We start from the raw sequence: 25,065 nt of genomic DNA, 5'->3' as shown, positions 1-25,065 counted from the left end.
GACCCTGACCCAGGAAGATGCCACATGCCGTGGAGCAACTTAGCCTGTGTGCTACAAGTATGGAGCCTGTACCCTGGAGTCTGGGAGTGGTGACTGTTGAGCCCACGTGCCGAAACTCCTGAAGCCCTAGAGCCTGTACAAGAGAAGCTGCCAGGATGAGAAGCCCAGGAACCATGACACAGAATAGCCCCTGCTCGCCACAACTGGAGAAAGGCTAAGCATAGCAACGAAGACTCATCGCCTCCTGAAATAAAAAATAAAATTATTAAAAAAAAAAAAAAGGGTCCAGGACTTTCCTGAAGGGAATGTATCGCAGGAAACATAGGCTCTTGGTCTTCTGACCTTGAAGAAGCAAAACAGCATGTTACCAGCTCCATGTGGAAGGAGCTGAGGGCGACTGTGGGCAGCTGAGAGTCAGCGAGGACATGGGGTCCTCAACACTGGGAACTGAAGTCCGTCCATAAGCTGAGTAAAGCTGGAAATGGAATGTAGTTTGATGGTGAGCCCTCAGATGAGAAGGCAGCCGGGTCAACAGCCTGATTTCAGCCTGGGGAAGGCGGTGCGTGCAGAGAGGGTTAACCCCTTTCTGGACTGGCGCCCTAGAGGGTGAATGATCCCACGTGTACGTGTTGCTCTAAGAAGCTGAGATCTTGAGGTGCAGGGGGTTGTTATGCAGGGTGGAAAAGAGTCCACATCCATCGCACACGGCAGCGTCCAAATACCGAGTAAGAGACACCGTGTCAAAAATGCCGTGTGTTTTCTTTCAGGGAGTAAAGAGCCTGAATTACTGAACGTGCTTCAGGGGGACACTCTAAGCCAAGAGCTCCCGGTCGTGGGTGCCATCCAGCTGGGAGCCACCCACTGCTGTTCTGCTCCATCTGCACCTAATGACTTCTGCCCCGCTTGCCCTTCATTTCACTCCCAAGACATCTCTCTCTCTCTCTTTTATAATGTGGACCATTTTCAAAGTCTTGATTGAATGTGTTACAATATTATTTCTGTTTTGCGTTTCAGGTTTTCTGGCTTGGGAGGGAGGGCACGTGGGATCTTAGCTCTGAAACCAGGGGTCTAACCTGCACGCCCTGAGGCTCCCCCAGACATCGCTTTTTTATTAGCAGCCATTTGTGCACATGTGTGCTTCTTGTCCCTGGATGTCTGGGAATTCTCCAGGCAACGGGACTGGAGTGGGTAGCCGTCCCCTTCTCCAGGGGGTCTTCCCCACGCAGGGACTGAACCTGGCTCTGCTGCACTGCTGGCCAACCGTTTACCATCTGAGCCACCAGGGAACTGTCCTTCCTCTATCACAAACCTTCGCTGAACCTAGAGACTTTGATTTTTCTTTTATGATTTCCTCTGAGTTCATAGAATTAAAAAAAAAAAAAAGGTGGTTTGTGTTAAAACAGTTGTACTTTGGGGACAGAAGGATCAGTTGGGTTCAGTCTCTCAGTCGTATCCGACTCTTTGCGACCCCATGGACTGCAGCACGCCAGGCCTCCCTGTCCCTCACCATCTGCGGTTTCACCCAATTTCACGTCCATCGCGTCGGTGATGCCATCTAACCATCTCATCCTCTGTCGTCCCCTCCTCCTTTTGCCTTCAATCTTTCCCAGCATCAGGCTCTTTTCCAATCATGTTGGCTCTTCACATCAGGTGGCTCAAGCATTGGAGCTTCAACTTCATCTTAAAGTTTTGTTTTGTTTTAAGAAGACCTTGTATTAAAGTGTTACTGTTGATTTCGAAGAAAAAAAAAATCATCTCGTTTGGTTCATGAAAATTGCAACTTAATATAAATAGGTGTAAGTAGAGAAGGTTTTCCATCAGCCTGATCGAATCTTTTGGCAGCCTTTTGCTGGCTTTTTGTTGCACAAATATCTCATGTTTTAGTGTGACAACGAGCAAGGGCCCTGAGTAGGACTTTCCCACTGCCATGAGGAAGACTCGTAGCTGTGTGTGTGAGGGCCTCGGGCACTCTGACAGTTTGAGGGCAAGCCTGACTGTATGTGAATGAGATTCCACTAGCAGAGTTCTGCCCACCCAGCAGCTGTCTCACCATCTCTTATACATGGGTTCTGTCTTAAGAGTGAGTCAGTTCCATGAACACCTTAGGCATCATTGTAAAAAAGTGGTATAGTCTGCTGCTGCTGCTGCTGGTAAGTCGCTTCAGTCTACATCATTACAAATCGTATCTTGTCCAAACTCAGGCATGTTATCCCTGTAAGAACTCCTTACGTGAAAAGATTTAAAACCTAGAGAGGCAAGTGCCCCAAATTCCCCACTCCTCCTCCAAACTCATAAATATTTAACTGATTCATAACTACAATTCTAGCAATTGAAGAAATACTTTTTTTTTAATGTAATAATAGAGACAGAGATTATTCTTCCTGGCACAATGATTTGTTTTTTGTTTTAAAATAGCCATTTATTTTTAAAAAATATTTGATTACGTTGAATTGAAGGATAATTGGTTTACAATATGGTGTTGGTTTCTGCTGTACATCAACATATGTCCCCTCCTCCCAATTAGTTCTAAAATAAAATAAGCCAGAGGTGTTTTTTGTTTTTTTTTTGGTGTTGCTTTTAGTATGAAGCCCTCTTAGGTTTTGGCTTCCCTTGTGGCTCCGCCTGCAATGGGGGAGATACAGGTTTCATTCCTGGGTTGGGAAGATCCCGTGGAGAAGGGAAGGGGTACCCACTCCAGTATTCTGGCCTGGAGAATCCCATGGACTGTATGCAGAGTCAGACACAACTGAGCGACTTTCAGTTCACTTCACTTCCTTTTATGATGTTTGGTGTCCCTGCTACACTGATACGGTTCGCAGCATCTCCTAAGTCAGAGCTGCAGACCGTGCCTTCCTGCACGGCCCTCGTCTCTAATGAACCTCTCTACACCTTGAACTTTGAGACTATCCCAGACCTTGCTGTTTGCACGGAAGGGCTGAAATTTGCAAAAGTAGGCTCTCCTGGGGAAAACATCAGGAAAACTCAAAGCAGAAAGACTTTGCAAAGCATTGTTCTCTTTTTTTGAATGATGAGACGCATGAGATATTGAAGACGTCAAGGATCGTGCATGAGACAGTTAAGAAAACCTTCCTTCAGAGACTTTGCAGTGAACCTGAGAGACCCGTCCGTGAGCCAGCAGGCGATCGAGGTGCTGTTTACTGCAGGAACCTTAATGCACATTACTCTTCCGAGTATGCTTGCTATTATTCAAATCAGAAAGCGCGGACCTCATTTTCCTGTCTCCATAGAACCCCCTGGATCTTGATGGTCACACACATTCTAGATGTAGAAGGTTTCCAACGTGGCCTTGAATGATTCGACCGGCTGCGTCTGGAAGATGCTCCTGCCTCATTTTGGAATCTGCGATGCGCATTTGCTTATACTCATCAGCTTAATTTCCCACCTCTCTTCTGAACAGTCCACGGTGTCCTTGACAGAGGCTGCCCATAAACCGGAAGGAAGAGGCAGTCAAGGAGAAAGGCAAGGAAAAGACCTTGAGATGAGAGTGAGTGAGGAAGGGTCAGGTGATGCCAGGAAATTGGCGTGGCCGGTGCACTCTTTTCAGTAACTGGAAACGTTTTTGACATAGACACTGGCCATTTCAGGAAGCCGAGAAGGTGACGGGCAGAGCATACTGCCTCCCAGTGAAGGGAGTGTCATTGATAATGTCGTCATTTTTCTCAAGTATTAAAACCTAGTGTTCACTCTTGGCTGTTGTAAACTCTCTCAGTTCAGTTCAGTTCAGTCGCTCAGTCATGTCCGACTCTTTGCGACCACATGAATCGCAGCACGCCAGGCCTCCCTGCCCATCACCAACTCCTGGAGTTCGCTCAGACTCATGTCCATCGAGTCAGTGATGCCATCCAGCCATCTCATCCTCTGTCGTCCCCTTCTCCTCCTGCCCCCAATCCCTCACAGCATCGGAACTCTCTAGATACCCCATTTTATTTTCGGCACAAACAACTGTTCCTTTCATTCCACTTTCCCTCCCAGGGCTCCAGCCTTGCATGCAGCCTGACACCCAGTTTGTGACCCACGCTCTCCACTGCGGAGCTTCTCTGTGGCTGGTCCCTCCTGATTCCTGCAGCGTCTCCCACCTACACTTTCAGCGTGAGATCCTTCTGGTCTGTTTCTTCCCCGAGGCCCTGCCCTCAGCGCTTTGCCGAGGCTGCCTTCTCCTCCCCTATCACATTTGTTCTCTCTCCCAAACAGCCAGCTGCTGCTTCCACGTGTTCCCTCTGCTTTATGTGTGCTGCTGAGTGGTGACTGCAGCCATGAAATTAAAAGATGCTTGCTCCTTGGAAGAAAAGCTATGACCCACCTAGAGAGCATATGAAAAAGCAGAGACATTACTTTGCCAACAACAGTCCATCTAGACAAAACTATGGTTTTTCCAGTGGTCACGTATGGATGTGAGAGTTGGACTGTGAAGAAAGCTGAGCGCCGAAGAATTGATGCTTTTGTGGTGTTGGAGAAGACTCTTGAGAGTCCCTTGGACTGCAAGGAGATCCAATTAGTCCATCCTAAAGGAGATCAGTCCTGAATATTCATTGGAACAACTGATGCTGAAGCTGAAACTCCAATACTGTGGCCACCTGATGCAAAGAACTGACTCCTTGGAAAAGACCCTGATGCTGGGAAAGATTGAAGGTGGGAGGAGAAGGGGACAACAGAGAATGAGATGCTTGTATGGCATCACTGACTCGATGGAAAGGAATTTGGGTGGACTCCGGGAGTTGGTGATGGACAGGGATGCCTGGCGTGCTGCGGTCCCTGGGGTCGCAAAGAGTCGGACACGACTGAGCGACTGAACTGAACTGAACTGAGCAGGCCTCTCGTTGTCTGTGCACTCCACTGGAGCTCTTTCTTCTTCCATGTTTGTATCAGTTCAGTTTGCATCAGAAATGGTATTATCACCACCAGGCGGTCATTTCCTTCCTTTGCACTTTCCCTCTCTTCCACATCTGGGTGCTGGTCCCACTCTCTTGATGCAACCCTTCTCCGAGGTAGGACCCAGTCCTGAAGGTGCCAGCTTTGCTTCCCCACCCCTGTGGCCACGACGCTTGTCCACGAAGGGGGAGGACCATGGCTGCTGTGGTCTGTGGTTCAAAGCCGCTGAGCATAGTGTATGCTTGGCACGCTTCTCTCATCTCTTAGGACCATGTTATCTAACTGGGAATTGGGGTTGGGGGCTACGGTGCTGCCAGGGACTGAGCTGTGTCCCCCAAGTTTATATGTGGAAGCCCCAACCTCCAACAAGGTGGGATTTGGAGGTGGCTAGGGTTTGATGCAGGAGAAGGCAATGGCACCCCACTCCAGTACTCTTGCCTGGAAAATCCCATGGACGGAGGAGCTTGGTGGGCTGCAGTCCATGGGGTCGCTGAGGGTCGGACACGACTGAGCGACTTCACTTTCACTTTTCACTTTCATCTATTGGAGAAGGAAATGGCAACCCACTCCAGTGTTCTTGCCTGGAGAATCCCAGGGACGGGGGAGCCTGGTAGGCTGCCCTCTATGGGGTCTCGCAGAGTCGGACACGACTGAAGTGACTTAGCAGCAGCAGCAGCAGCAGGGTTCGATGCTGTCATAGCATAACCCTTATGGTAGGGTTAGTCTTGTTGTAGGAAGAGGAAGACAGAGATGAGGGAGTCAGCCTTGGCCTCGTCAGCCTACAGACCTGTGAGAAAGAAATTTCTGCTATTTAAGCCCCTGTGCGTGCTAAGTCGACTCAGTCGTGTCCAACTCTTTGTGACCCCATGGACTGTGGTCCGGTAGGCTCCTCTGTCCATGGGGTTCTCCGGGCAAGAGTAGTGGAGTGGGTTGCCATGCCCTCCTCCAGGGGATATTACCGACCCAGGGATTGAACCCGAGTCTCCTGCATTGGCTGGCGGATTCTTTACCACTGAGCTGCCAGGGACGGTCCCATTAATTCCCCTGGCCTGTGGTATTTTGTTACAGCAGCCTAAGCTCACGAAATCAGCACTTCGGAGCCTCTGAGCCCACCCACTTCCGTGGCAACACAGGGTCCCCGTTTCATCTCCTAATGACCATCCTTCCCAGGAAAACTCTCAGCTTCCCCAGTTGTTTTTTTTAAGTCTTTAAAGTGCAGACATATCTGGGCTGTCTTCCTTTTCAGAATGTTCTAAAGACTGTGTGGGTAAGTTCTCAAATTATTTCTGGCCAAAAGGGAGGAAAGAAAAAAAAAAATTAGGAGGTGGTGTGTATTCCAAAGGATAGGCATCCCACTCTGGAGGTTTACAGAGTTAAGTTTTGGAAAGCATTTTGGTTGTTATTTCATAGATTTCTGTAAACGTGTAACTAAAGTAAATAGCAGAATAAGAACAGCGTCAGTGGTAAATATTGACTGGTACTCCAGGCTCCAAGAAAAGAGATTTTGTTAAAATACTTTCCCGCATTTTCCAGTTCTGTCTTAAATTTGGTTAAACATGTAGAATATTCTAATTAGCTTTCTGCTCATCTGATGAAATAGAGCGCCTCAGGCCTGGCGCTGCAGGGAATGGAACCTTTCCGTGGTAATAACTTGTTTAAAAAAAAAAAAATGAGATTTGCTTTGCATTTAAACAACATATATACTTGAATTGTGTGGTTTTATGGTTGACTAGAGGTTGCAAAAAGGTGATTGTGATGTCTGCACCTATTTTTTCAAAAATTAATTTTAACATGAGTTTAAAGTGAAATCAAGGATCTAGCTTTTTCCAAGCAGAAGGATACTTTAGTTTTCATTGATTTCAATTCCCTTCAACCAGTTAAGCCTGGCAGACAGATGAGGCCAGGCCAGGAGTTACTGATTAAACAGGAGCACCCGCAGAATGGAAAGTTCAATGAATCCGGCCCATGTTACAGGCTACCAGGCTATAATTACATTTTTGTCCATAATCACTTAGAATCTTGTAGAAAGTTTGGCATTCCTGACTATCACTGAAAATATAAATTTATAAAACTTCCTATTGATTTTAGAACAGAAAGACTGAATCGCAAAGACTGTTTGACTTCAGTCATTATAATTGTCTCCAAAATACAGAAGGATTTCCTTGACTTTTATTTGAGCTAAATGGGCATGAAACATATCTAAGTGTAATCCTTTGTTGTTATCAGTCTAAGTTTGGTTCAACTGTGAACAGGTTAAGGAAAAAAATAGGTCTTAAAATTAAGGAGGGGATTCTTTTTGTTTTTTTCAATTTTTTTTTGCAAGAGATGTTTAATTTAATTTTTTAATTTTTTTTCCTACTTTAAACTTTTTTACTTTTCTATTGGAGTATAACTGATTAACAATATTGTGATAGTTTCAGGAAAACACACTCAGCCATACATACACATGTATCCATTCTCCTGCAAAGTCCTGTCCCATCCTGGCTGCCACATAAGGTTGATCAGAGTAAGGAGGGGATTCTTTACTAAAAAATGTATTCATTTAGTTTTTTGTTTTTTTTTTGCTGTGCTGGGTTTTCACTTCTGCACGCAGGCTTTGTCTGCCTGCTGAGAGTGGGGGCTGTGCTTTGTTATAGGTTTCTCATTGTGCTCACTTCTCTGGTTGCTCTTCTGGTGGCTCAGCTGGTAAAGAATCAATCCGCCTGCAATGTGGGAGACCTGGGTTCCATCCTTGGGTTGGGAAGATGCCCTGGAGAAGGGAAAGGCTACCCACTCCTGTATTGTGGAGAATTCCACGGACTGTGCAGTCCATGGGGTTGCAAAGAGTCGGACCCAGCTGAGCATGTTTCACCTTCTCTTGTTGCAGAGCACGGGGTCTAGGCACACGGGCTTCAGTAGTCGCAGCAAGTGGGCCTGGGCGTCGAGGTGCACAGGCTTAGGCGTTCCAAGCCACGTGGAGTCCTCCCTGACCAGGGATCGAACCCGTGCGCCTTGCATTGGCAGGTGGATTCTTAACCACTGCACCACCAGGGAAGCCCCAGGAGGGGAGTCTTAGTGGAACACCAAATGAGATCTGTTTGAAAGCCATTTTAAAAACTTGAGCAAGCATTGTGAAGGGCTCTTCAAAAAGAGCTTGTTACAGCCACTTTCTCTGAGTCATAGGAATTGAGGAAAACCCCAGCAAGCTCTTACAGGTTCATGACTCATGACGTGTGAACGCAGAAGATTTCTGACTCACGTCAACCACTGTCGAAGTGGCCTTTGAAGTCTCGAGCGCTTCACTGATGCATAAGAAAGAAGAAAAGAAAAGAAAGTGAAGTGGCTCAGTCATGTCCCACTCTTTGCGACCCTATGGACTGTAGCCCACCAGGCTCCTCTGTCCATGGGATTCTCTAGGCAAGAATACTGGAGTGGGTTGCCATTTCCTTCTCCAGGGGATCTTCCCGACTCAGGGATTGAACGCAGGTCTCCTGCATTGCAGGCAGACGCTTTAACCTCTGAGCCACCAGGGAAGCCTGATGCATAAGAAAACTTTTAATAGAACATGCCGGGCAGACCAAGTGTCTAGGTGGATCCACACACTTACGAGATGTCTCCGAGGTCCTAGCGTCTGAGATGGTAAAAGAAAACACTCACATTTCTTCTGATGCCTCTGCTGTTAGCAGACAGCTAACACTAATAACCTTCCAAAGATGGTCCCTCTGTCCTCCCTGAAAACCTGACTGTGGAGGAACCTGTCAGTACATTAAAGACAAGGTGCAGCTCACTTCCATGTGTCAGTGTTGCCCTGCTCCAGGAGAAGATGGGTGAGGCAACAGATGACGGCATCATATGGGTTTTTTCCTTCTGTAATTGAAGGATAATTGCTTTATAATTTTGTGTTGGTTTCTGCCATACATCCACATGAGTCAGTCACAGGTATACATATGTCCCTTCCCTCCTTAACCCCCCTGCCACCCCGTCCCACCCCTCTAGGTTCTCACAGAGCACCAGTGAGTTCCCTACTTCGTACAGCAAATTCTCACTGGGTATCTGTTTTACCTGGAGTTCCCTGGTGGGTCAGACGGTCAAGAATTGGCTATATGTTCCTCCTCCTTACTGAAGGAGGAGACAGACAGAACAAGCTCCATCTTGAAAGCAATACTTCTGTTTTCTTGGACCAGAGTGTGGACTTTGAGTTCTATGCCCAGTGTCTATGGAAATGACTTACCAACTGGAAAACCAGACCCCCCGGAAGGAAGAGCCCCAGAAGTAGTGCCTAGACTCTCCGTCAACTAAAAAAATACCCAAACTAAAAAAAAAAAATGTAATGGAATCATACATTCTATTCTGCTTATTGGGGTATGACCACAGGCCTATTGATAATTGTCCACTGGTAACTACCTAGGCATAAGGCATATGAATCACAGGTTAACTTTGATTGTATCTTTCTTTTCCTTTGTTCAGACTAGTTTCAGGGAATTTGGGGAGGTGGGTTTGGGCACGTACACTTAGGGTATATAAGGTTTCAACTGCACTCCACGATCTGCATTGTCCTTCGGAGTGAGTCTGTTTCCCGGAATGTGTGGCTGCAGCACTACGTCATACCACAAATTCTCACTGGCTGTCTATTTCACGTGGGGCTCCCTGGTGGCTCAGATGGTCAAGAATACACTGTATGTTGAAATATTACCCTTTCAGTTCATCCCTCCGTCTCCGGATCTATTTTTCTTAAATTGTTCTCGATGTCTTTTTGGAGCACGAGGCCCCATTTTTGGAGAGTAATGACTGTGATAGTAACCAGGTTCATTTGGCCTGACAGCCTTGTCCACAACCCTTCTTAAGAGGAATTGGGAAAAGGGGTCTCGTGGCTTAGGGACTGTGGTTGTCAGTGGCTGTGCCGGTTGGTGTCCGTGCAGACGGAACAGCCCCTGTGGCAGCGAGGGCCGTGGAGGCATGACCAATCAAGCAGCCTGAATCTCGACTCTGCCCTTTCCTGCTTAGGTGTGAAAGGTTGTTGCTGAACCTCCGAAGATGCTGGGATTCTTGGCCTCAGGAGGAGAAGAATTCTATCCGGGGCCAGAGACGAGGCTTGATCGCTCAGAGCTTTTGTGTCATAGAGTTTTATTAAAGCATAAAAGAGATAGAGAAAGCTTCTGACATAGACACCAGAAGGGGGTGGAAAGAGACCCCTCCTGCTAGTCTTTAGCCGGATGTTGGATAGCTACTGCTGCTGCTGCTAAGTCACGTCAGTCGTGTCCGATTCTGTGAGACCCCATAGACGGTAGCCCACCAGGCTCCCCTATCCCTGGGATTCTCCAGGCAAGAACACTAGCAGTCTGCTAATCAGAGGAAGGAAATGTCTCAAAACTCAGAGATTGCCACCAGGTGAGTCATCCCGGCCATAGAACGATTGACATGAATCTTGAAGGAAGGCAGATTTCCATACAAATAAATAGTTTCATTAACACGGATTAAGAGGACAATGTATGAATATAACATACTGGTTTGTTAAGGAGGTTCTGAGCCTTTAGGCGGAACCGACTTGAAGACAGAGTCTAGGGTGAATGCATAGTACATTAACATGGCTTCAGACAAACATTTCCATAAGAAAAATGCATTGGTTAGCTCAGTGAAATTCAGAACGGCCTTTGTTTTACTAACCTATCAATATTCGATAGATAATTGATTAATAAAGGTCTAAGGAATCAAGGGTCTTCCTAGGTAGTGCCAGTGGTAAAGAACTCGCCTGCCAGTGTGGGAGACGTTAGAGATAAGGGTTTGATCCCTGGGTTGGGAAGATCCCCTGGAGGAGGGCATGGCATCCCACTCTAGTATTCTTGCCTGGAGAATCCCATGGACAGAGGAGCCTGGTGGGCTACAGCCCATGGGGGTTGCAAAGAGAGGGACACGGCTGAGTAACACTTCAGTTTATTAGAGGGGCTTCCTTGGTGGCTCAGAGGGTAAAGAATCTGCCTGCAATGTGGGAGACCTGGATTGGGTGCCTGGGTCAGGAAGATCCACTGGAGAAGGAAATGACAACCCACTCCAGCATTCTGGCCTGGAGAATCCCATGGACGGAGGAGCCTGGTGGGCTACAGTCCATGGGGTCGAAAAGAGTCTGACACGACTGTGTGACTAATACTTTCACTTTTAAGGGATTAAGAAATGCTGTCATTTTCAATCAACAGAACAAAGGGAACGGGAGTAAAAAGAACTGTAGATACTCTATGTTTAAATGAAAAAAAAAAAGAAAGAAAGTATCCCAGTGGTGGGTGTTAGGAATGGAAACACTTACCCGTGCTTCAGGAGATGCAGAGGAGGCATCTGCCTTGTGCTGAGGTCTGGGCTGTGAACCCGGGGTTGCCGCCTGAGGGAGCAGACCCTTGCTTGTTGGGGGCGTCAGCACACTCAGGAGATTGTGGTGGGGCTCACGGTAGGGCCGCGTGCTGGCCCCTCAAGGGATGGCCCGGGCCACGTGCCCCTTGGTCTTCTCTGCCAGCTCCCTGCTCCCCTGCAGACGGAGGACCCTGGGTGAACGTGGTCACCACAAGGGCAGGGAGCCTCTCTCGGGGGTCTTGTCTCTCCAGGAGATCATACCCCCTTTTCTTTTCCATTTTCTTACCTTTCTTTAATTTTTGGCTGTGCAGGGTCTTCGTTTCTGTGCATGGTCTACTCTGGTTGCAGGGTTTGGGATTCTCACAGGGTGGCTTCTCTTATTTCAGAGAATGGACACAGGAGCCCAGGCTGATTCTTAACCGCAAGAGGACCAGTGAAGTCCCTCTGCCGTCTTTTCTAATCCGGATTCCACAACAGTGTTACATCAAAGTGCATACAGGAGAGTTATTCCATGAAGCCAGATTCTACATGTAGAAACTGTGAGTCAGCGTAGAGGATACAACTCTGCAAAACTTTACAAAAGAAAAGCACTGAGTGCCAGCTTACAAGCCGGTGGTGTTTAAAATGCAACAGTTCAAAATGCAGACACTGATTTATCAATAGGGCTCAGAGAGGCCAGATACCACTCATCTCTTTGCTGCCTGAGGAAATAACAAAGTCAGTGATTTTTTTTTCCCCCTCTTCCTTTCCAGTGCTATCTGGGAACTATAGATTGAAAGTTACTGATACACTCAATTAAACAGATAGTATCATGCAGTTACTAAATTCGGGTTTCTTTATAGGAGTCCTTCGCAGACACATGCAGGGGCAATTACATGCAATTTGATGTCATAATATAAGCCAGGACAAGTTGAAAGAAGCCAGTGGTTCTTTGTATCTCTAAACTAATATCCAAGGGCGTCTTTCCTAATTAAACAGAAGGAGATGTGTGGACTTGTAACGTTCGTGTTTTATTTCTGAAAGAGGTCAAAACCTGAAGGGAAAGGGAAAGGGAAGTCGCTCAGTCGTGTCCGACTCTTCACGGCCCGGTGGACTGCAGCCCACCATGCGCCTCCATCCATGGGACTCTCCAGGCAAGAGTACTGGAGTGGTGTGCCATTGCCTTCTCCAATGAATGAGTCTGCTGCTGCTGCTAAGTTGCTTCAGTCGTGTCCAACTCTGTGCGACCCCATAGATGGCAGCCCACCAGACTCCCCCGTCCCTGAGATTCTCCAGACAAGAACACTGGAGTGGGTTGCCATTTCCTTCTCCTGAAGAGTTATTCTTAAAACCTTTAGTGAGTTTTCTATCAGTAAGTATCAGTGTCATCAGTGTCGTGGGCTATTGCACCATGAAATTCATGGCAAAACATTCCCATCATTTCTTGTTCTCGTTGCCCCTATCTAGGGATTTTCTTCCTAGATTGGGGGGGGGGAGAAAAAGATTTCCCCCCAAGTCCTTTTTTAGAGACAGCAAACATTCATGCATCATAAACGGAAACCATGCTCTTCACAAGGGTGTTTTCTTGGAGCAGCAAATTTTGGTTAGACACTGAGGTCATCTTGACCAATCATTTAGCACAGGTTCACGGCGGAAATTACAATAATCATCTCACAAGGCAGTGAGAGTACAGGATCAGTTCAGTTCAGTCCAGTCGCTCAGTCGTGTCCGACTCTTTGCGACCCCATGAATTGCAGCACACCAGGGCTCCCTGTCCATCACCAACTCCCGGAGTTCACTCAGACTCAGGTCCATCGAGTCAGTGATGCCATCCAGCCATATCATCCTCTGTCGTCCCCTTCTCCTCCTGCCCCCAATCCCTCCCAGCATCAGAGTCTTTTCCTATGAGTCAACTCTTTGCATGAGGTGGCCAAAGTACCGGAGGTTTCATCTCTTAATAAGGCAATAAAGAGATAACACGCTCCGACACTAGATGATCGTTCCAGGCAAGGGGGTGATGAAAGGAATGGTTGAGGTGAACCTTTCTACGAGTTGATTCTCTGAAGAGTTGGCCTGGTGAACCGAGAGCCACATGTTGGCTCCAGTGATGGGGACACATTGACAACAGCTTGTTGCTGGAAACCATTCCCCGGAAAGTGAAGGTTCCAGTGTTTGGGGGGGACATTATCTCCATTCTGAGTCTGTGTGTGCTAAGTCACTTCAGTCGTGTCTGACTCTGAGACCCTGTGGACTGTAGCCCACCAGGCTCCTCTGTCCATGGGACTCTCCAGGCAGGAACACTGGAGTGGGTTGCCATTTCTTCTTCCAGGGGAATCTTCCCGACCTGGGGATCGAACCTGCGTCTCTTACATCTCCTGCATCGACAGGCGGGTTCTTTAGCACTAACTCCACCTGGGAAGCATGGTTTTCCACCCACTGCTGGCAAAGTGGCGCCTTGCCCAGTCTGGAGCTAAATGCCCTAGGATTTGCAGAGGCCATTTAGATAAGCATAGAGGCACCTTGCCCAGGTGGAACACTCTGGGACAGTCCTCTCAACCCCCGGCTGTGTGTGTAGTCTCAAGGGCCCCTGCCAGACCCGCTGGCGCCTCACACGTTCCTCTGCCTTAACTGTGGGCGTGCATGACGACGTCCCAACCACAATTGCACTTGTCTGTCAAAACAGCTGTACGTGTAAACACAACTTTGTTGCCACCACATACTAGTGGGCTGGAAATCGTATCAGACCTATCCACAGCAAAGGGGTTGGTTCAGCATGCTGAGGGAGCGGTATTCTGATCAGGAAACCTCTGCTTTCAGGAGAGGGAAACCCAGCCCCAGCGACCTGCAGAAAGAGGCGGCTTTGGCTTCCGTCACGTTGAGTGGTGCGGGTCCATCAGAAGCTCCAAGGACACCCGTAAGGTAAGCGTTCCTCCCCGCTCTGGATGTGCGCCTGTTGACCTGATGCGTTCACGCCCTTTTTTGTTTAATCACAGTGTGCAGACTGCTTATTCGAGGGCACCTTCCCTCACAGCCTTGAGTGGTTCCACATAACCATCACCAGTTCCTTGGTCTCTCTGCTCAGTCATTCCTGTACCTCATTAAGCAGACTGTGCGTGTAATTCATCCACCTTGAACACTGACTCGGCATCTACTTGGCTAGCTGTTGTGTTGCACCTTTGTTATTACAAAGAAACAAATTTAAACATTAGAATGGTGCACATGTATAGTAATGAAATGCTTAACATTCTGCCCGTGTCGGAGTAGATCTTAAAGCTAAACTGAACGTCCACGTGCCACTCACGTCAGGAAAGGCAGAGGTGGCGTTTGATGATTTTGCCCTGTATGCCCAGAGGACACATGTTTGTGACCTTAATAAAAACGATGTTTCCTGTATGACAGAGGAAAGAAAACCCTCCTCATTTCTCATCACCGAAAGAGAGAGTCAATCAAGTTATTTCTAATTAGGCTCAGAATAAGGTGAAACCTTTTCAAGGTATCCAGAACACTGCTTCAGTAAATTCAGCAAATTATCGAGCCACGTGAGTTTGTTTTGGATGCCTTTGAAATTTAAGGCTGTGTCAATTTATCCTGTAAGATTTATTTCAGTTGTAATCTTAGTTTTGAAATGAAGAAGTTCATTTTGGGTCTTGAAACGGTTGTCATTCATTTTACCTTGTCTATAAGTCAGAAAATTATGAATGTGTTTTCCTGTATGTTTTCCCCGTTTCTCATTTAGATAAGTCAGTGATGAAACACTGAATTTATGTAGTTTGTGAATGCCTATAAAAAAAACCACTCCAAAATGCTCAGAGCATGCAGAATTAGTGCTGGTATGTACGATTGCTCCTGCAGAAGTATTCTATATTCATCCTTAATGCAGCAGGCTCAGGCATAACTATGTTTTATCACTGGAATCTGTTATCAGGCTGCTGTCAGTGACGGGTTCTTAAATTCAGTCCCTTAAGCTGGATCGCACAGAGCTGATTTTGCTGAGCTCGCAGTAAAGCATCGACGCTGGTGGGTATAAAGGGCGTCCAGGCAAGGTCTGTGGATCTTCTGTGTTCGTAGCTGTTGTCAGGCGCCCTGTCGGGTCCGTGCATTACTTACCGTCCATCTCATCCTCTGTTTTCTCCGTGTTGGAGAGTTTCTCAATCTTGCTACTGTCCTACCTGACCTGTGCCCAGGAAGCCGCAGTAGGACTGGTAACCAGAAGCTAGCTTGAGCGTAGCAGTAGTCTCGTTTTCTCAGTGAACCCCGAGACCGCCGCATGACGAGAGGAGCTGTGCCGTGGAGATCAGGTAACCGAGACGATGCTCAGGTGTGAACGGCGGTCTCCCTCCGCCCTTCCTCCGGAGGGCTGGTGGCCCTTCCCTGCGTGCCGGAAACGGCACAAGTATCTCCTGTCTTGCACCTCAGGTTGTGCCTGATACTGCCTCGGAGCTGATTCTGACTGCTGGGTCCCAGAGTCCAAATGCTTCCCCTCAGTCAGAGTGGGAGATTCTGCGAGTCGGGTGAACGTAGAACTGGGGGCCGTTGGGGGCAGTGAGCTTATTTCCCCGAGACCTGAGTGCACGGTTGGAAGAAAAACAAGAGGCAACTGCGAGAAGCTCCACCTGTGCCTCAATGATCCGCGGAGCGAAGATTCGTATGGTAGAAAGAATCAGAGCCTGGAGAACTGGTTTCCTAATTACTGAAATACGGAAACCCAAAGCTGATGTTGCAGTTCTGGGGAGAGTAACAGAGACTAGGGCCACCACCCAAGCTGGAGGATTTCAGGCGCTTTGTTTTCTGTCTCAGTTCCGTTGGACTGACTTGTTTAAGCGGACTTGGAGAAGCGTGTTGAGTCAACCGAATAGGACGCCCGTGGGATTTGCCGCTTTGCTGCAGATACCGTCTTTCTCTTTGAAGAAATGGCAAGCCACCTGACTCCAGATATGGAGTTAAAGACCTGCTCCTTTTTTTTTTTAATAACTATTATTTTATTTAGTCTTTATCACAACCCCATGAAATAAGTCCTCTCTTTATCCTCACTTTTAAACCAAAGAAACCGAGGCACAGAGAAATTGTCTATCAACATTTTGATAGATAGCTTTTCAGTTTTTTTCTGTGCATGTATGTATTTTTTTATTTTAAGCCAAATTAGATTAACACACTTGATATTATTTTCTAATACGCTTCACTATTTTCTATTTACTCAACAAAATAGCATGAACATTTCCCCATATTATTAACTGTTCTCTTGCAGTATATATTACATAAATGAAGAATACAAATATCTCATTGTGAGTCACTCAGTCCTGTCCGACTCTTTGTGACCCCCACAGAATATAGCCCGCCAGATTCCTCTGTCCGTGGGATTCTCCAGGCAAGAATACTGGAGTGGGTTGCCATTTCCTTCTCCAGGAAGACCTGCTCCTTTTAAATCAGTTTATTCTCCCCTGATCCATTCTCTTCTAGATACTTTATCCACATAAACCTCAGCTAGTCTTAGTGAGCAGACAGGCATCCAGGTAGATCCTATTCATACACTGCCCACTTACCGCGTAGCTTGGTCTTCGGCCCAGTGTTAACTAAGCTCAAGTGAGTGGTATAGAATGGTAACCACGTGAACAGTTTCTTCCCCTGGTTCTTGAGAAAGAAGGACAGATCACTCCCATTCTTCTTTCCTTCCCATTGACAAATGGTGGTCCAGATGACCTTAACTCACAGATATTAAGACAAATACACCAGGTTATGGGGTCACGTGTGGAGGACTGCAAAGTTATCCTTCCAGCCCTTAACCACCCAGCCGTATCTCTGGGGTGTTCCAGGAGAGACGCAAACATCTAGCTTATCAGGTGTGTTTCGAGTCTTTGTGTGGCAGCAACCGAACTTGCTTCCCAGATAATGAGCATGTTGTCCTGTCTGTCTGCTCAGGTTCCCATTTCCGCATTCAGATGCTTGTGTTCTCTGGGTCCCTTGAAAGCCCCTGTTCGTTGGAGCACTGGGTCCTCTCTGTGTCCCTACCCCTCTCACCGTTGCCTGTCTGTCTCTGTACAGAATCAAGGTGATCTTCTGCAAAGGACCAGTCACACACGCCTGTAGGTGTGACCACATCTGATGGTGATGTAGATACTCTGAAGCTAAATACCTGAATCTTTTATGCTTAAAAATATTCCTCAGAAGTAAAAGGTGATGAGTAATTTTGCAGTGGGGAAACCTGAAACGCTTGGTTAACCCAGTGATCAAGGTCAGTATCAACTGGGTTATGTCTTAGTGACAGCATGTGACCTTGATATGATGTGTGTGAGAAGGCCACTTTACCTCTGGGGTCTTTCTCCAAAATGCCTGTAACCTCAGCATAATCGTGAGAAAAACACTGGGGAAAATGAAATTGAAAGATGTTCTACAAAATACCTGCCTAGCATCCTTCACGGAGAAGGCGATGGCACCCCACTCCAGTACTCTTGCCTAGAAAATCCCATGGACGGAGGAGCCTGGTAGGCTGCAGTCCATGGGGTCGCGAAGAGTCAGACATGACTGAGCGACTTCACTTTCACTTTTCAGTTTCATGCATTGGAGAAGGAAATGGCAACCCACTGCAGTGTTCTTGCCTGGAGAATCCCAGGGACGGGGCAGCCTGCTGGGCTGCCTTCTATGGGGTCGCACAGAGTCGGACACAACTGAAGCGACTTAGCAGCAGCAGCGTCCTTCAAAGCTGCCAAGGTCATCAAAACCAGGGAACGTCTGAGAAACCGTCAGAGCCTCAAGGAGACCAAGAAGCTATGACCCCCTAAAAAGTTTATGTGATACCCTGGTTAGGATCCTGGTGCAATGCACGGACATTTAGGGGAAAGCTAAGGAAAGGCAAATAAAATACAGATGTTGGTGAATAATAGTTTGTCGACATCAGTTCATTGGTTATGACAGAGTACCAGGTAAATGGAAGACCTTAAAATGTGAGGGGACTCTGTAACATTCTTGCAGCTTTCCTGTAAATCTAAAGCTAGGCTATAACAAGAAGTTTACTAGTTTTTTTCCCCCCCAAAGTGGGTCTTTGTTGCTACTCTTGTGCTTTCTAGTCGTGGTGAGCAGCGGCTACTATTCGTTGGCAGTGCACAGGCTTCTCATGTCAGTCTCACACTCAGAAGTTCCAGCGTGAGGACTTGTGTTTCCTCTTTATGCATGCGTGCTCAGTCGTGTCTGACTCTTTGCGACCCCATGGACGGCAGTCCTCCAGGCTCCTCTGCCAATCAGATTCTTCAGACAAGAATACCCAAGTGGGTTGCCATGCCCTTCTCCAGGGGATCTTTCCCAACCCAGGGATGAAACCCACGTCTCCTGCATCACAGGCAGATTTACCACCTGAGTTACCACAGAAGCCCTGATAAAGGAAAGGATATAATCTGGCTGAGAATGAGGGCTATAGTCATGGGATCTCAAGGTTCAGGAATTAAAAAAAAAAAAAAAAAGCAGGATCTTATCCAAAGACTCAGAAAAAAATTGCATGAGATGTCAGGATGGAGTAAGCGTCCAAGAAACTGGAAGCAAAGGCGAGTCCCATGAGGGTTTACTCTCCCCAAGCTGGATGCTCTGTAATTTGTATCCTCCACCCTGCTTGTTGGTTTCATGAGCTACACGGCCACTGCTTGCGAAACATGGCTAGCCAGACCCCCGAAACCCCGTTCACCCATTTACCAGCATAGATGTGCTGATGTTTCTTCACTAGACAGTAATGGGAGCCCTAAACGTGCGAATGAGGGCGCTGGCCAGGGTACCCAGCTCCAGTCTCTGATGTAATTGTAGGCACATACCTTTCTCAGCTTTCTCATCTGTCGAATGAAGGTAGTACACATCCCCAGCAGAGAGGTGTGATAGCTAAGGAGCAAATACAGAGCACAAGCAGATATTGGGGGACATAGATCAGCTTAGCGTTGGACCATTCATAGGAAGATGTGTGTAAAACGATGGGCCGCAGGAGTTGAAGGCATGGGCTGGGAACCTGCAGATACAGGAGAGGACTGGATGATGTAGGTGAGGGGATAAAGAGGCTAGAGGGCTGGAGATGGAAGATGTTTGCAGAAGGACATGGGCTACAGAAATAGAACCACCCATGGCCAGAGAGAGGGATGTTTGATCAAAGATGCCTGAGACGAAGACATCCCAAATGGTGACAGTTCAGTTCAGCTCAGTTGCCCATTCGTGTCCGACTGTCTGCGACCCCATGGACTGCAGCACGCCAGGTTTCCCTGTCCATCACCCACTCCCGGAGCTTACTCAAAGTCAAGTCCATCAAGTCGGTGATCTGTGACCCCACGGACTGCAGCATGCCAGGCCTCCCTGTCCATCACCCACCCCCGTAGCTTGATCAAACTCCTGTCCGTTGCATCGGTGTTGGCATCCAATCATCTCATCCTCTGTCGTCCCCTTCTCCTCCCGCCTCCCATCTTTTCCCAGCAGACTGAAGCAAAGACGGGGGCTATTGGAGTGGGTGGTTTGGGGACATCCAGACGGCAGAGTCCCTAGTGGCTTCTTGGTTCCATAAAGGGAGATGTTCATAAAAGCAGGAAGATGGAAAAAGGAGCAAAGCTCTGGGCATCACAGACAGGACCACAGACAGATGAATCAGGGCAGAAGGGGACAGTGGCTGGTATCCAGAGAGGGCACATGATACCATCGAGGAACTGACGCTGTAATAGGCACAGTGTTCACAGATTTTCACAAGAGTTAGAGAGAAATGAAATTTGCTTGATGTGACCCCATAGTAAGTACTGGAGAAGGAAATGGCAACCCACTCCAGTATTCTTGCCTGGAGAATCCCACGGACAGAGGAGCCTAGTGGGCTACGGTCCATGGGGTCGCAGAGAGTTGGACACTACTCAGCGACTATCAATCACTCACTCAGTACTAAGTACATTCCTTTATCTGACCTGGTTTGATTCCAGGTTGCCCATCACAGTGATAACGTCCAGGCTTTAAATGGGCCTCTCTGGTGGCTCAGTAAATGGTATTAGCTTGTTTTTGCTGACGGGTCCTGTGAACAGTCAGCTGTGGGTTTCTGAAGGTCAGTGGACTGCATGTGAAGGTCATCGTTCTCATTTCTGTTGGGTGCTGGATTTACACCCTCGAACCGCGTTGTGATCTGGAGGGGTCTTCCTGTTCTCTTCTCACCTGTGCTGGGTTCTCTGTTGTGAAAGAGGCCAAACCGTCAGGAAAAAGGTCATGTTTTATAGGGCCAGAGGTAGTTGCCAAAGCAAGACGATGTAATCGAATGCGGTTCTTTGTCTCGTAACTTGAGCAGTGCCGTTCTGCACGCAGAAGATAAAATCTGAAACTGTCCTCCAGCGCTGGCTGGCTTCAAGGATCACATGTTCCATGACATTTTTAACCTTTCGTTGCATCCTCCGTTGTTTTTTCTAGCTAACTGGGAACTTGACCTCAGAACTACCATTGTTTTTCTTTTCATCTTTTTAAAATGACTAACCAAATGTGACTTTCTTTCAAGGGCTATCTGTGTCAAGAATTTTAAAAGTTACTAATCTGAGTGGTTCTGGAATTCGTAACTGAGCTTGGATTTTTGACTGGATGTGACCTTCATGAAGACACCTCTTGTATTGTCCCAGATTGCAAAACTAGTACACAATAGGATTGATTCAAGATCGTGTCTTTAAAAAGCTAGCTCCTTACTGCTGATGTAAGATTCTGGATCACACTGGCATTGAAAATTCTTTTCCATACAAAGGAATATAATCGCAGAAAACAAAATCACCACTTGACTGCCAGAGGTTTTTTTTTTTTTCTTCCTTGAGGTCATTGTACCTTCGTTGAACTCTGTTTTAACTGTGAGCAGATGGCACCTAGATTTTGCTGGGAGCTCTGACCTTGAACGTGGATGGCAAGTTGCTGGATTTTGTTTCTCTGTGGTTGGAGAATGACACTGAAGACCCCGAGTAGCTGGGGAATCCTGTGTCTGCCTGGGGCTTACAGGCAAGGCAACTGACGAGCTGACCTCTGGTTCTTTTTTTCTGTCGTGTGAGTCTAGAATTTCTATACAAACATCACATGACCTGGAGAGCCCAGTAAAATTGCTAAAGAAATGCAGGCTTTCTGTCACCTCCTACTACTGTTGACTTTGGGTCTGTTCGAGGACCAGCCGTTTAACCCTTGTGATGACCTGAGGCCCTCATCAGTCCAGTGAGGGAGGCTGGGCAGAGATTACGCATGCTTCTGAGCTACCGATGAGAATAATTCATGGTGGACGATGCTCAGGTGGAAGGTGTGGTGTGAAAGAGGCTGGTTCAAGCAGCGATTCGTCACAGCCCTTTAATGGTGTCATCATTTCAGCAGAAGCTACGGTGAATAATGTTCTGTCTTCACTAGGGGATCCTTTTTTTTTCTTTTTAAGTGGCACTGGATCCTTTTATCTGTAAGAACTGGATTGAGATATAACTGGCAGAAAATATACTGCATGTGAAAGTGAAAGTCGCTCAGTTGTGTCCGACTCTTTGCGACCCCATGGACTGTACAGTCCGTGGGATTCTCCAGGCCAGAATACTGGAGTGGGCAGCCTTTCCCTTCTGCAGGGGATCTTCCCAACCCAGGGATCGAACCCAGGTCTCCCGCGTTGCAGGCAGATTCTTTACCACCTGAGCCACCGGGAAGCCCTAAACTGTACATGTTAAGAGTGTGTAACATGAACCGTTTTGACACACGATACGCCCTGTGAACCTTCACCTCAGTCAAAGCAATGAACATCCCTGTAACTTTCAAAGATTTGTTTAAGGCCCTTATACAGTAACTCATCTCTCCTGCTCCTCCCTCCACAGACTACTGATATATCGTAGTTTGTATTTTGATCCCTCACTATATAATAGTTTGTATTTCCTGGGGTTTTACATAAGATCGTGCAGTGTGTAATCTTTTGTCTAGTTTCTCCCCTTCAGCATGATTTTTTTTTGAGATGCATCCATTTCACTGTGTGTATGAACAGTTCATTCCTTTTTTATTACTCTTCATTACTCTTTATACTGTTTATTAATCTGTGTTACTGTTTGTTACTATTTATTGCTATTGGTTAATGTTTATTACTGCTTGTTACTATTTGTTACTATTTACTACTGTTTCTTTATTACTATTGATCAATGTTTGTTACTGTTTATTACTGTTAATTGCTATTTCTTACTATTTATTACCATCTATTACTATTTTAAATTCCTGTTTATTGCTGTGTAGTATTCTGTTGTATGGATATAAGACTGTATGTTTTATCTGTTCACTTGTTGGACCTCACTAGGGGCTTCCAGAGGGCTTCCCAGGCAGCTCAGCTGGTAAAGAATCCACCTGCAATGCAGGAGACGCAGGTTCGATTCCTGGCTTGGGAAGATCCCCTGGAGAAGGGAAAGGCTACCCACTCCAGTGTTCTTGGGCTTCCCTATTGGCTCAGATGGTAAAGGATGACACATGGTGTGACAGTCTCTAGGCCCATCCATGGTGCTGTAGATGGCATTAGTTCTTTCTATTTGATGGCTGAATCATATCCCAATGAATCAACACCCCTGGTAGCTCAGATAGTAAAGAATCTGCCTTCAGTGCAGGAGACATGGGTTCGATCCCTGGGTTGGGAAGATCCCCTGGAGAAGGGAATGGCTACCCACTCCAGTATTCTGGCCTGGAGAATCCCGTGGACAGAGGAGCCTGGCGGGCTACAGTCTGTGGGGTCGCAAAGAGTCAGAGACGACCTAGTGACTAGACAACAATAAAGACCACTATCTCATACCATATCCAAAAATTAACTCAAAGTGACTTAAAGACTTACATGTGAAACCTGAAGCTATGACACTCCTCGTACAAGACATAGGCAGTATGCTCTTTGACATGAATCTCAGCGGTACTTTTTTGGATCTGTCTCTTCAGGCAAGGGAAACAAAAGTGAAAATAAACAGAAGAGACGAGGTCAGGCTAAAACGCTTTTTCAGTGCTTGCTTTAGGAGCACGTATGCAACACTGGAGTGATACAGAGAAGATTAGCATGGCCCCCCGGCAATATGATATGCAAATTTGTGAAGCATTCCATATTTTAAAAAATTTTTTAAAAATTAAATGTTTTGTACAGTTAAGCAAACCATCAACAAAACAAAAAGGCAGCCTACTGAATGGGAGAAGATATTTGCAAGCGTTACGCTCTAAAGGGTTAAGGTGTGTGTGTGTGTGTGTGTGTGTGTGTGTGTGTGGAGAGAGAGACAAGGGAGTGGAGAAAACTCATATAACTCAACATTAAAAGAAATAAAATAGTCCTATGAAAAAATGGGCTGAAGGTATGAATACCGCATGCCAGTGGTCTGTAGGCACATGTAAATGGGCTGGACATTACTAATTATCAGGAAAATGGAAGTCAAAATCCCAATGAAGTATCCCCTCACACCACTCAGAATGGCCATCAAAAAAAAAAAAAAAAAAAGTGTTGGTGAGGATGTGGAAAAAAGAGAACCCTCCAGCCCTGTTGGTAGAAATGTTAATTGGCACGGCCGCTGTGGAAAGCAGTTTGGAAGTTCCTCAGAAAGATTAAGAGAAGTACTATATGATCTCGATTTTCACTCATGGGTTTTTATCTACAGAAAGTGAAAGCACTAATTTCAGAAATTACATGTACCCCAGTGTTCTTAGCAGTGCTAGTTAACAGTAGCCTGGACATGGAGGCCACCTAAGTGTCCCATCAACAAATGAATGGGTGCAGAAGATGTCGTAGATATATTCAATGGAGTATTACTTGGCCATAAAAAGAATGAAATGTTCACAGCGTGGGTGGACTTGGAAGGTGTTCTACTTAGCAAGATAAAGGAGAGAAAAATTACTAGTGTGTTTTTTTTCACTTACACGTGGGATGTAAAAGATAGAACAAGTGGACAAGCACAAGAAAAAGGAATAGACTCACAGATACAGAAAGCAATCTAATAGTTGCCAGAAGCAAAGGGCTGGCAGGATGGGGGAACTAGGTGAAGGGGAGTGAGAGGCACAGAGTGCCAGTTATAAAATAAATAAGGGAGAGAATGTGTAGTGGAGGGAATATAGTCAACAATATGATAATAAGCCCAGTCCATCAGTATCCCTTATTTCAAATAAAGACAATGTCATTTCAGGTGCTTCCTTGGTGGCTCAGATGGTAAAGAATCTGCCTGCAATGCAGGAGATCCGGGTTCCATGCCTGGGTCAGGAAGATTCTTCTGGAGAAGGGAATGGCAACCCACTCCAGTTTTCTTGCCTGGAAAATTCCGTGGTGGGCTACCATCCCATAGTGGGTCACAAAGAGTCGGACAGGACTGAGCAACACACACACACACACACAATTTCAGGGGCTTCCGGAACACGGTGCAAGTCCTGGATCAGTTTTGTGATAAGCTCAGAATCTGGAACTTTTCCTAAAGAACTACTAATAGACCTTCTTAGGCTTACATGCGTAATGACATGCAGGAGGAAAAAGAGTTCATGAATGAAACTGGCCAAGAGCAACAGCAAATGTAAAAATAAATTTCCTCATCCAAAGGCCCCCTTTTTATCATGTATTGCTCTGTTCCATACACACATAAGGTTTGCTGCTTTTATGGGTTCCCCAAGCAGAGTGATTCATTTCACTTTCCTCTGAGGGTTTTTTCCCCAAAAGAATGAAAAAAAGGGGGCCAGCACAGAATGAATTCTGACCATGAATGAAGATTAGGGGGTTCTTTGCAATGGATGTATGTACTATAGACATAGACTTACAGAGTTTCATTGATGCAGATAACATATATACATGCATAAACTATACATTAGCATTCACACTTTTTCAGATAAAAAGGATACTTTTTATGCACGCGTGTGAAAATACAAAATCGTTTACGAATGCATTGCCTATTTCCGTATTAT

At 46.5% G+C, this 25,065-nt stretch overlaps 1 long non-coding RNA gene and 1 other non-coding gene across 2 annotated transcripts in view; both read left to right on the top strand.

The window, feature by feature from the left end:
• The first annotated feature begins 4,782 nt into the window (after positions 1-4,782).
• LOC139181630 (uncharacterized) overlaps positions 4,783-25,065 on the top strand; it is a 288,747-nt gene continuing 268,464 nt past the window's right edge. The window contains exons 1-2 of the long non-coding RNA XR_011565424.1: positions 4,783-12,559; positions 14,005-14,106. This is a non-coding gene — a long non-coding RNA (uncharacterized lncRNA). The remainder of the gene's footprint in view (positions 12,560-14,004; positions 14,107-25,065) is intronic.
• On the top strand, positions 23,141-23,245 carry LOC139181782 (U6 spliceosomal RNA). The gene has a single exon (XR_011565523.1). It is a non-coding gene; the product is annotated as a U6 spliceosomal RNA (small nuclear RNA).

Source organism: Bos indicus, chromosome X, assembly GCF_029378745.1.
Source record: "Bos indicus isolate NIAB-ARS_2022 breed Sahiwal x Tharparkar chromosome X, NIAB-ARS_B.indTharparkar_mat_pri_1.0, whole genome shotgun sequence".
NCBI classification, from domain to species: Eukaryota; Metazoa; Chordata; class Mammalia; order Artiodactyla; family Bovidae; genus Bos; species Bos indicus.
Note: the sequence above shows the minus strand (reverse complement) of the source record. Positions and strands in the feature narration are given on the sequence as shown.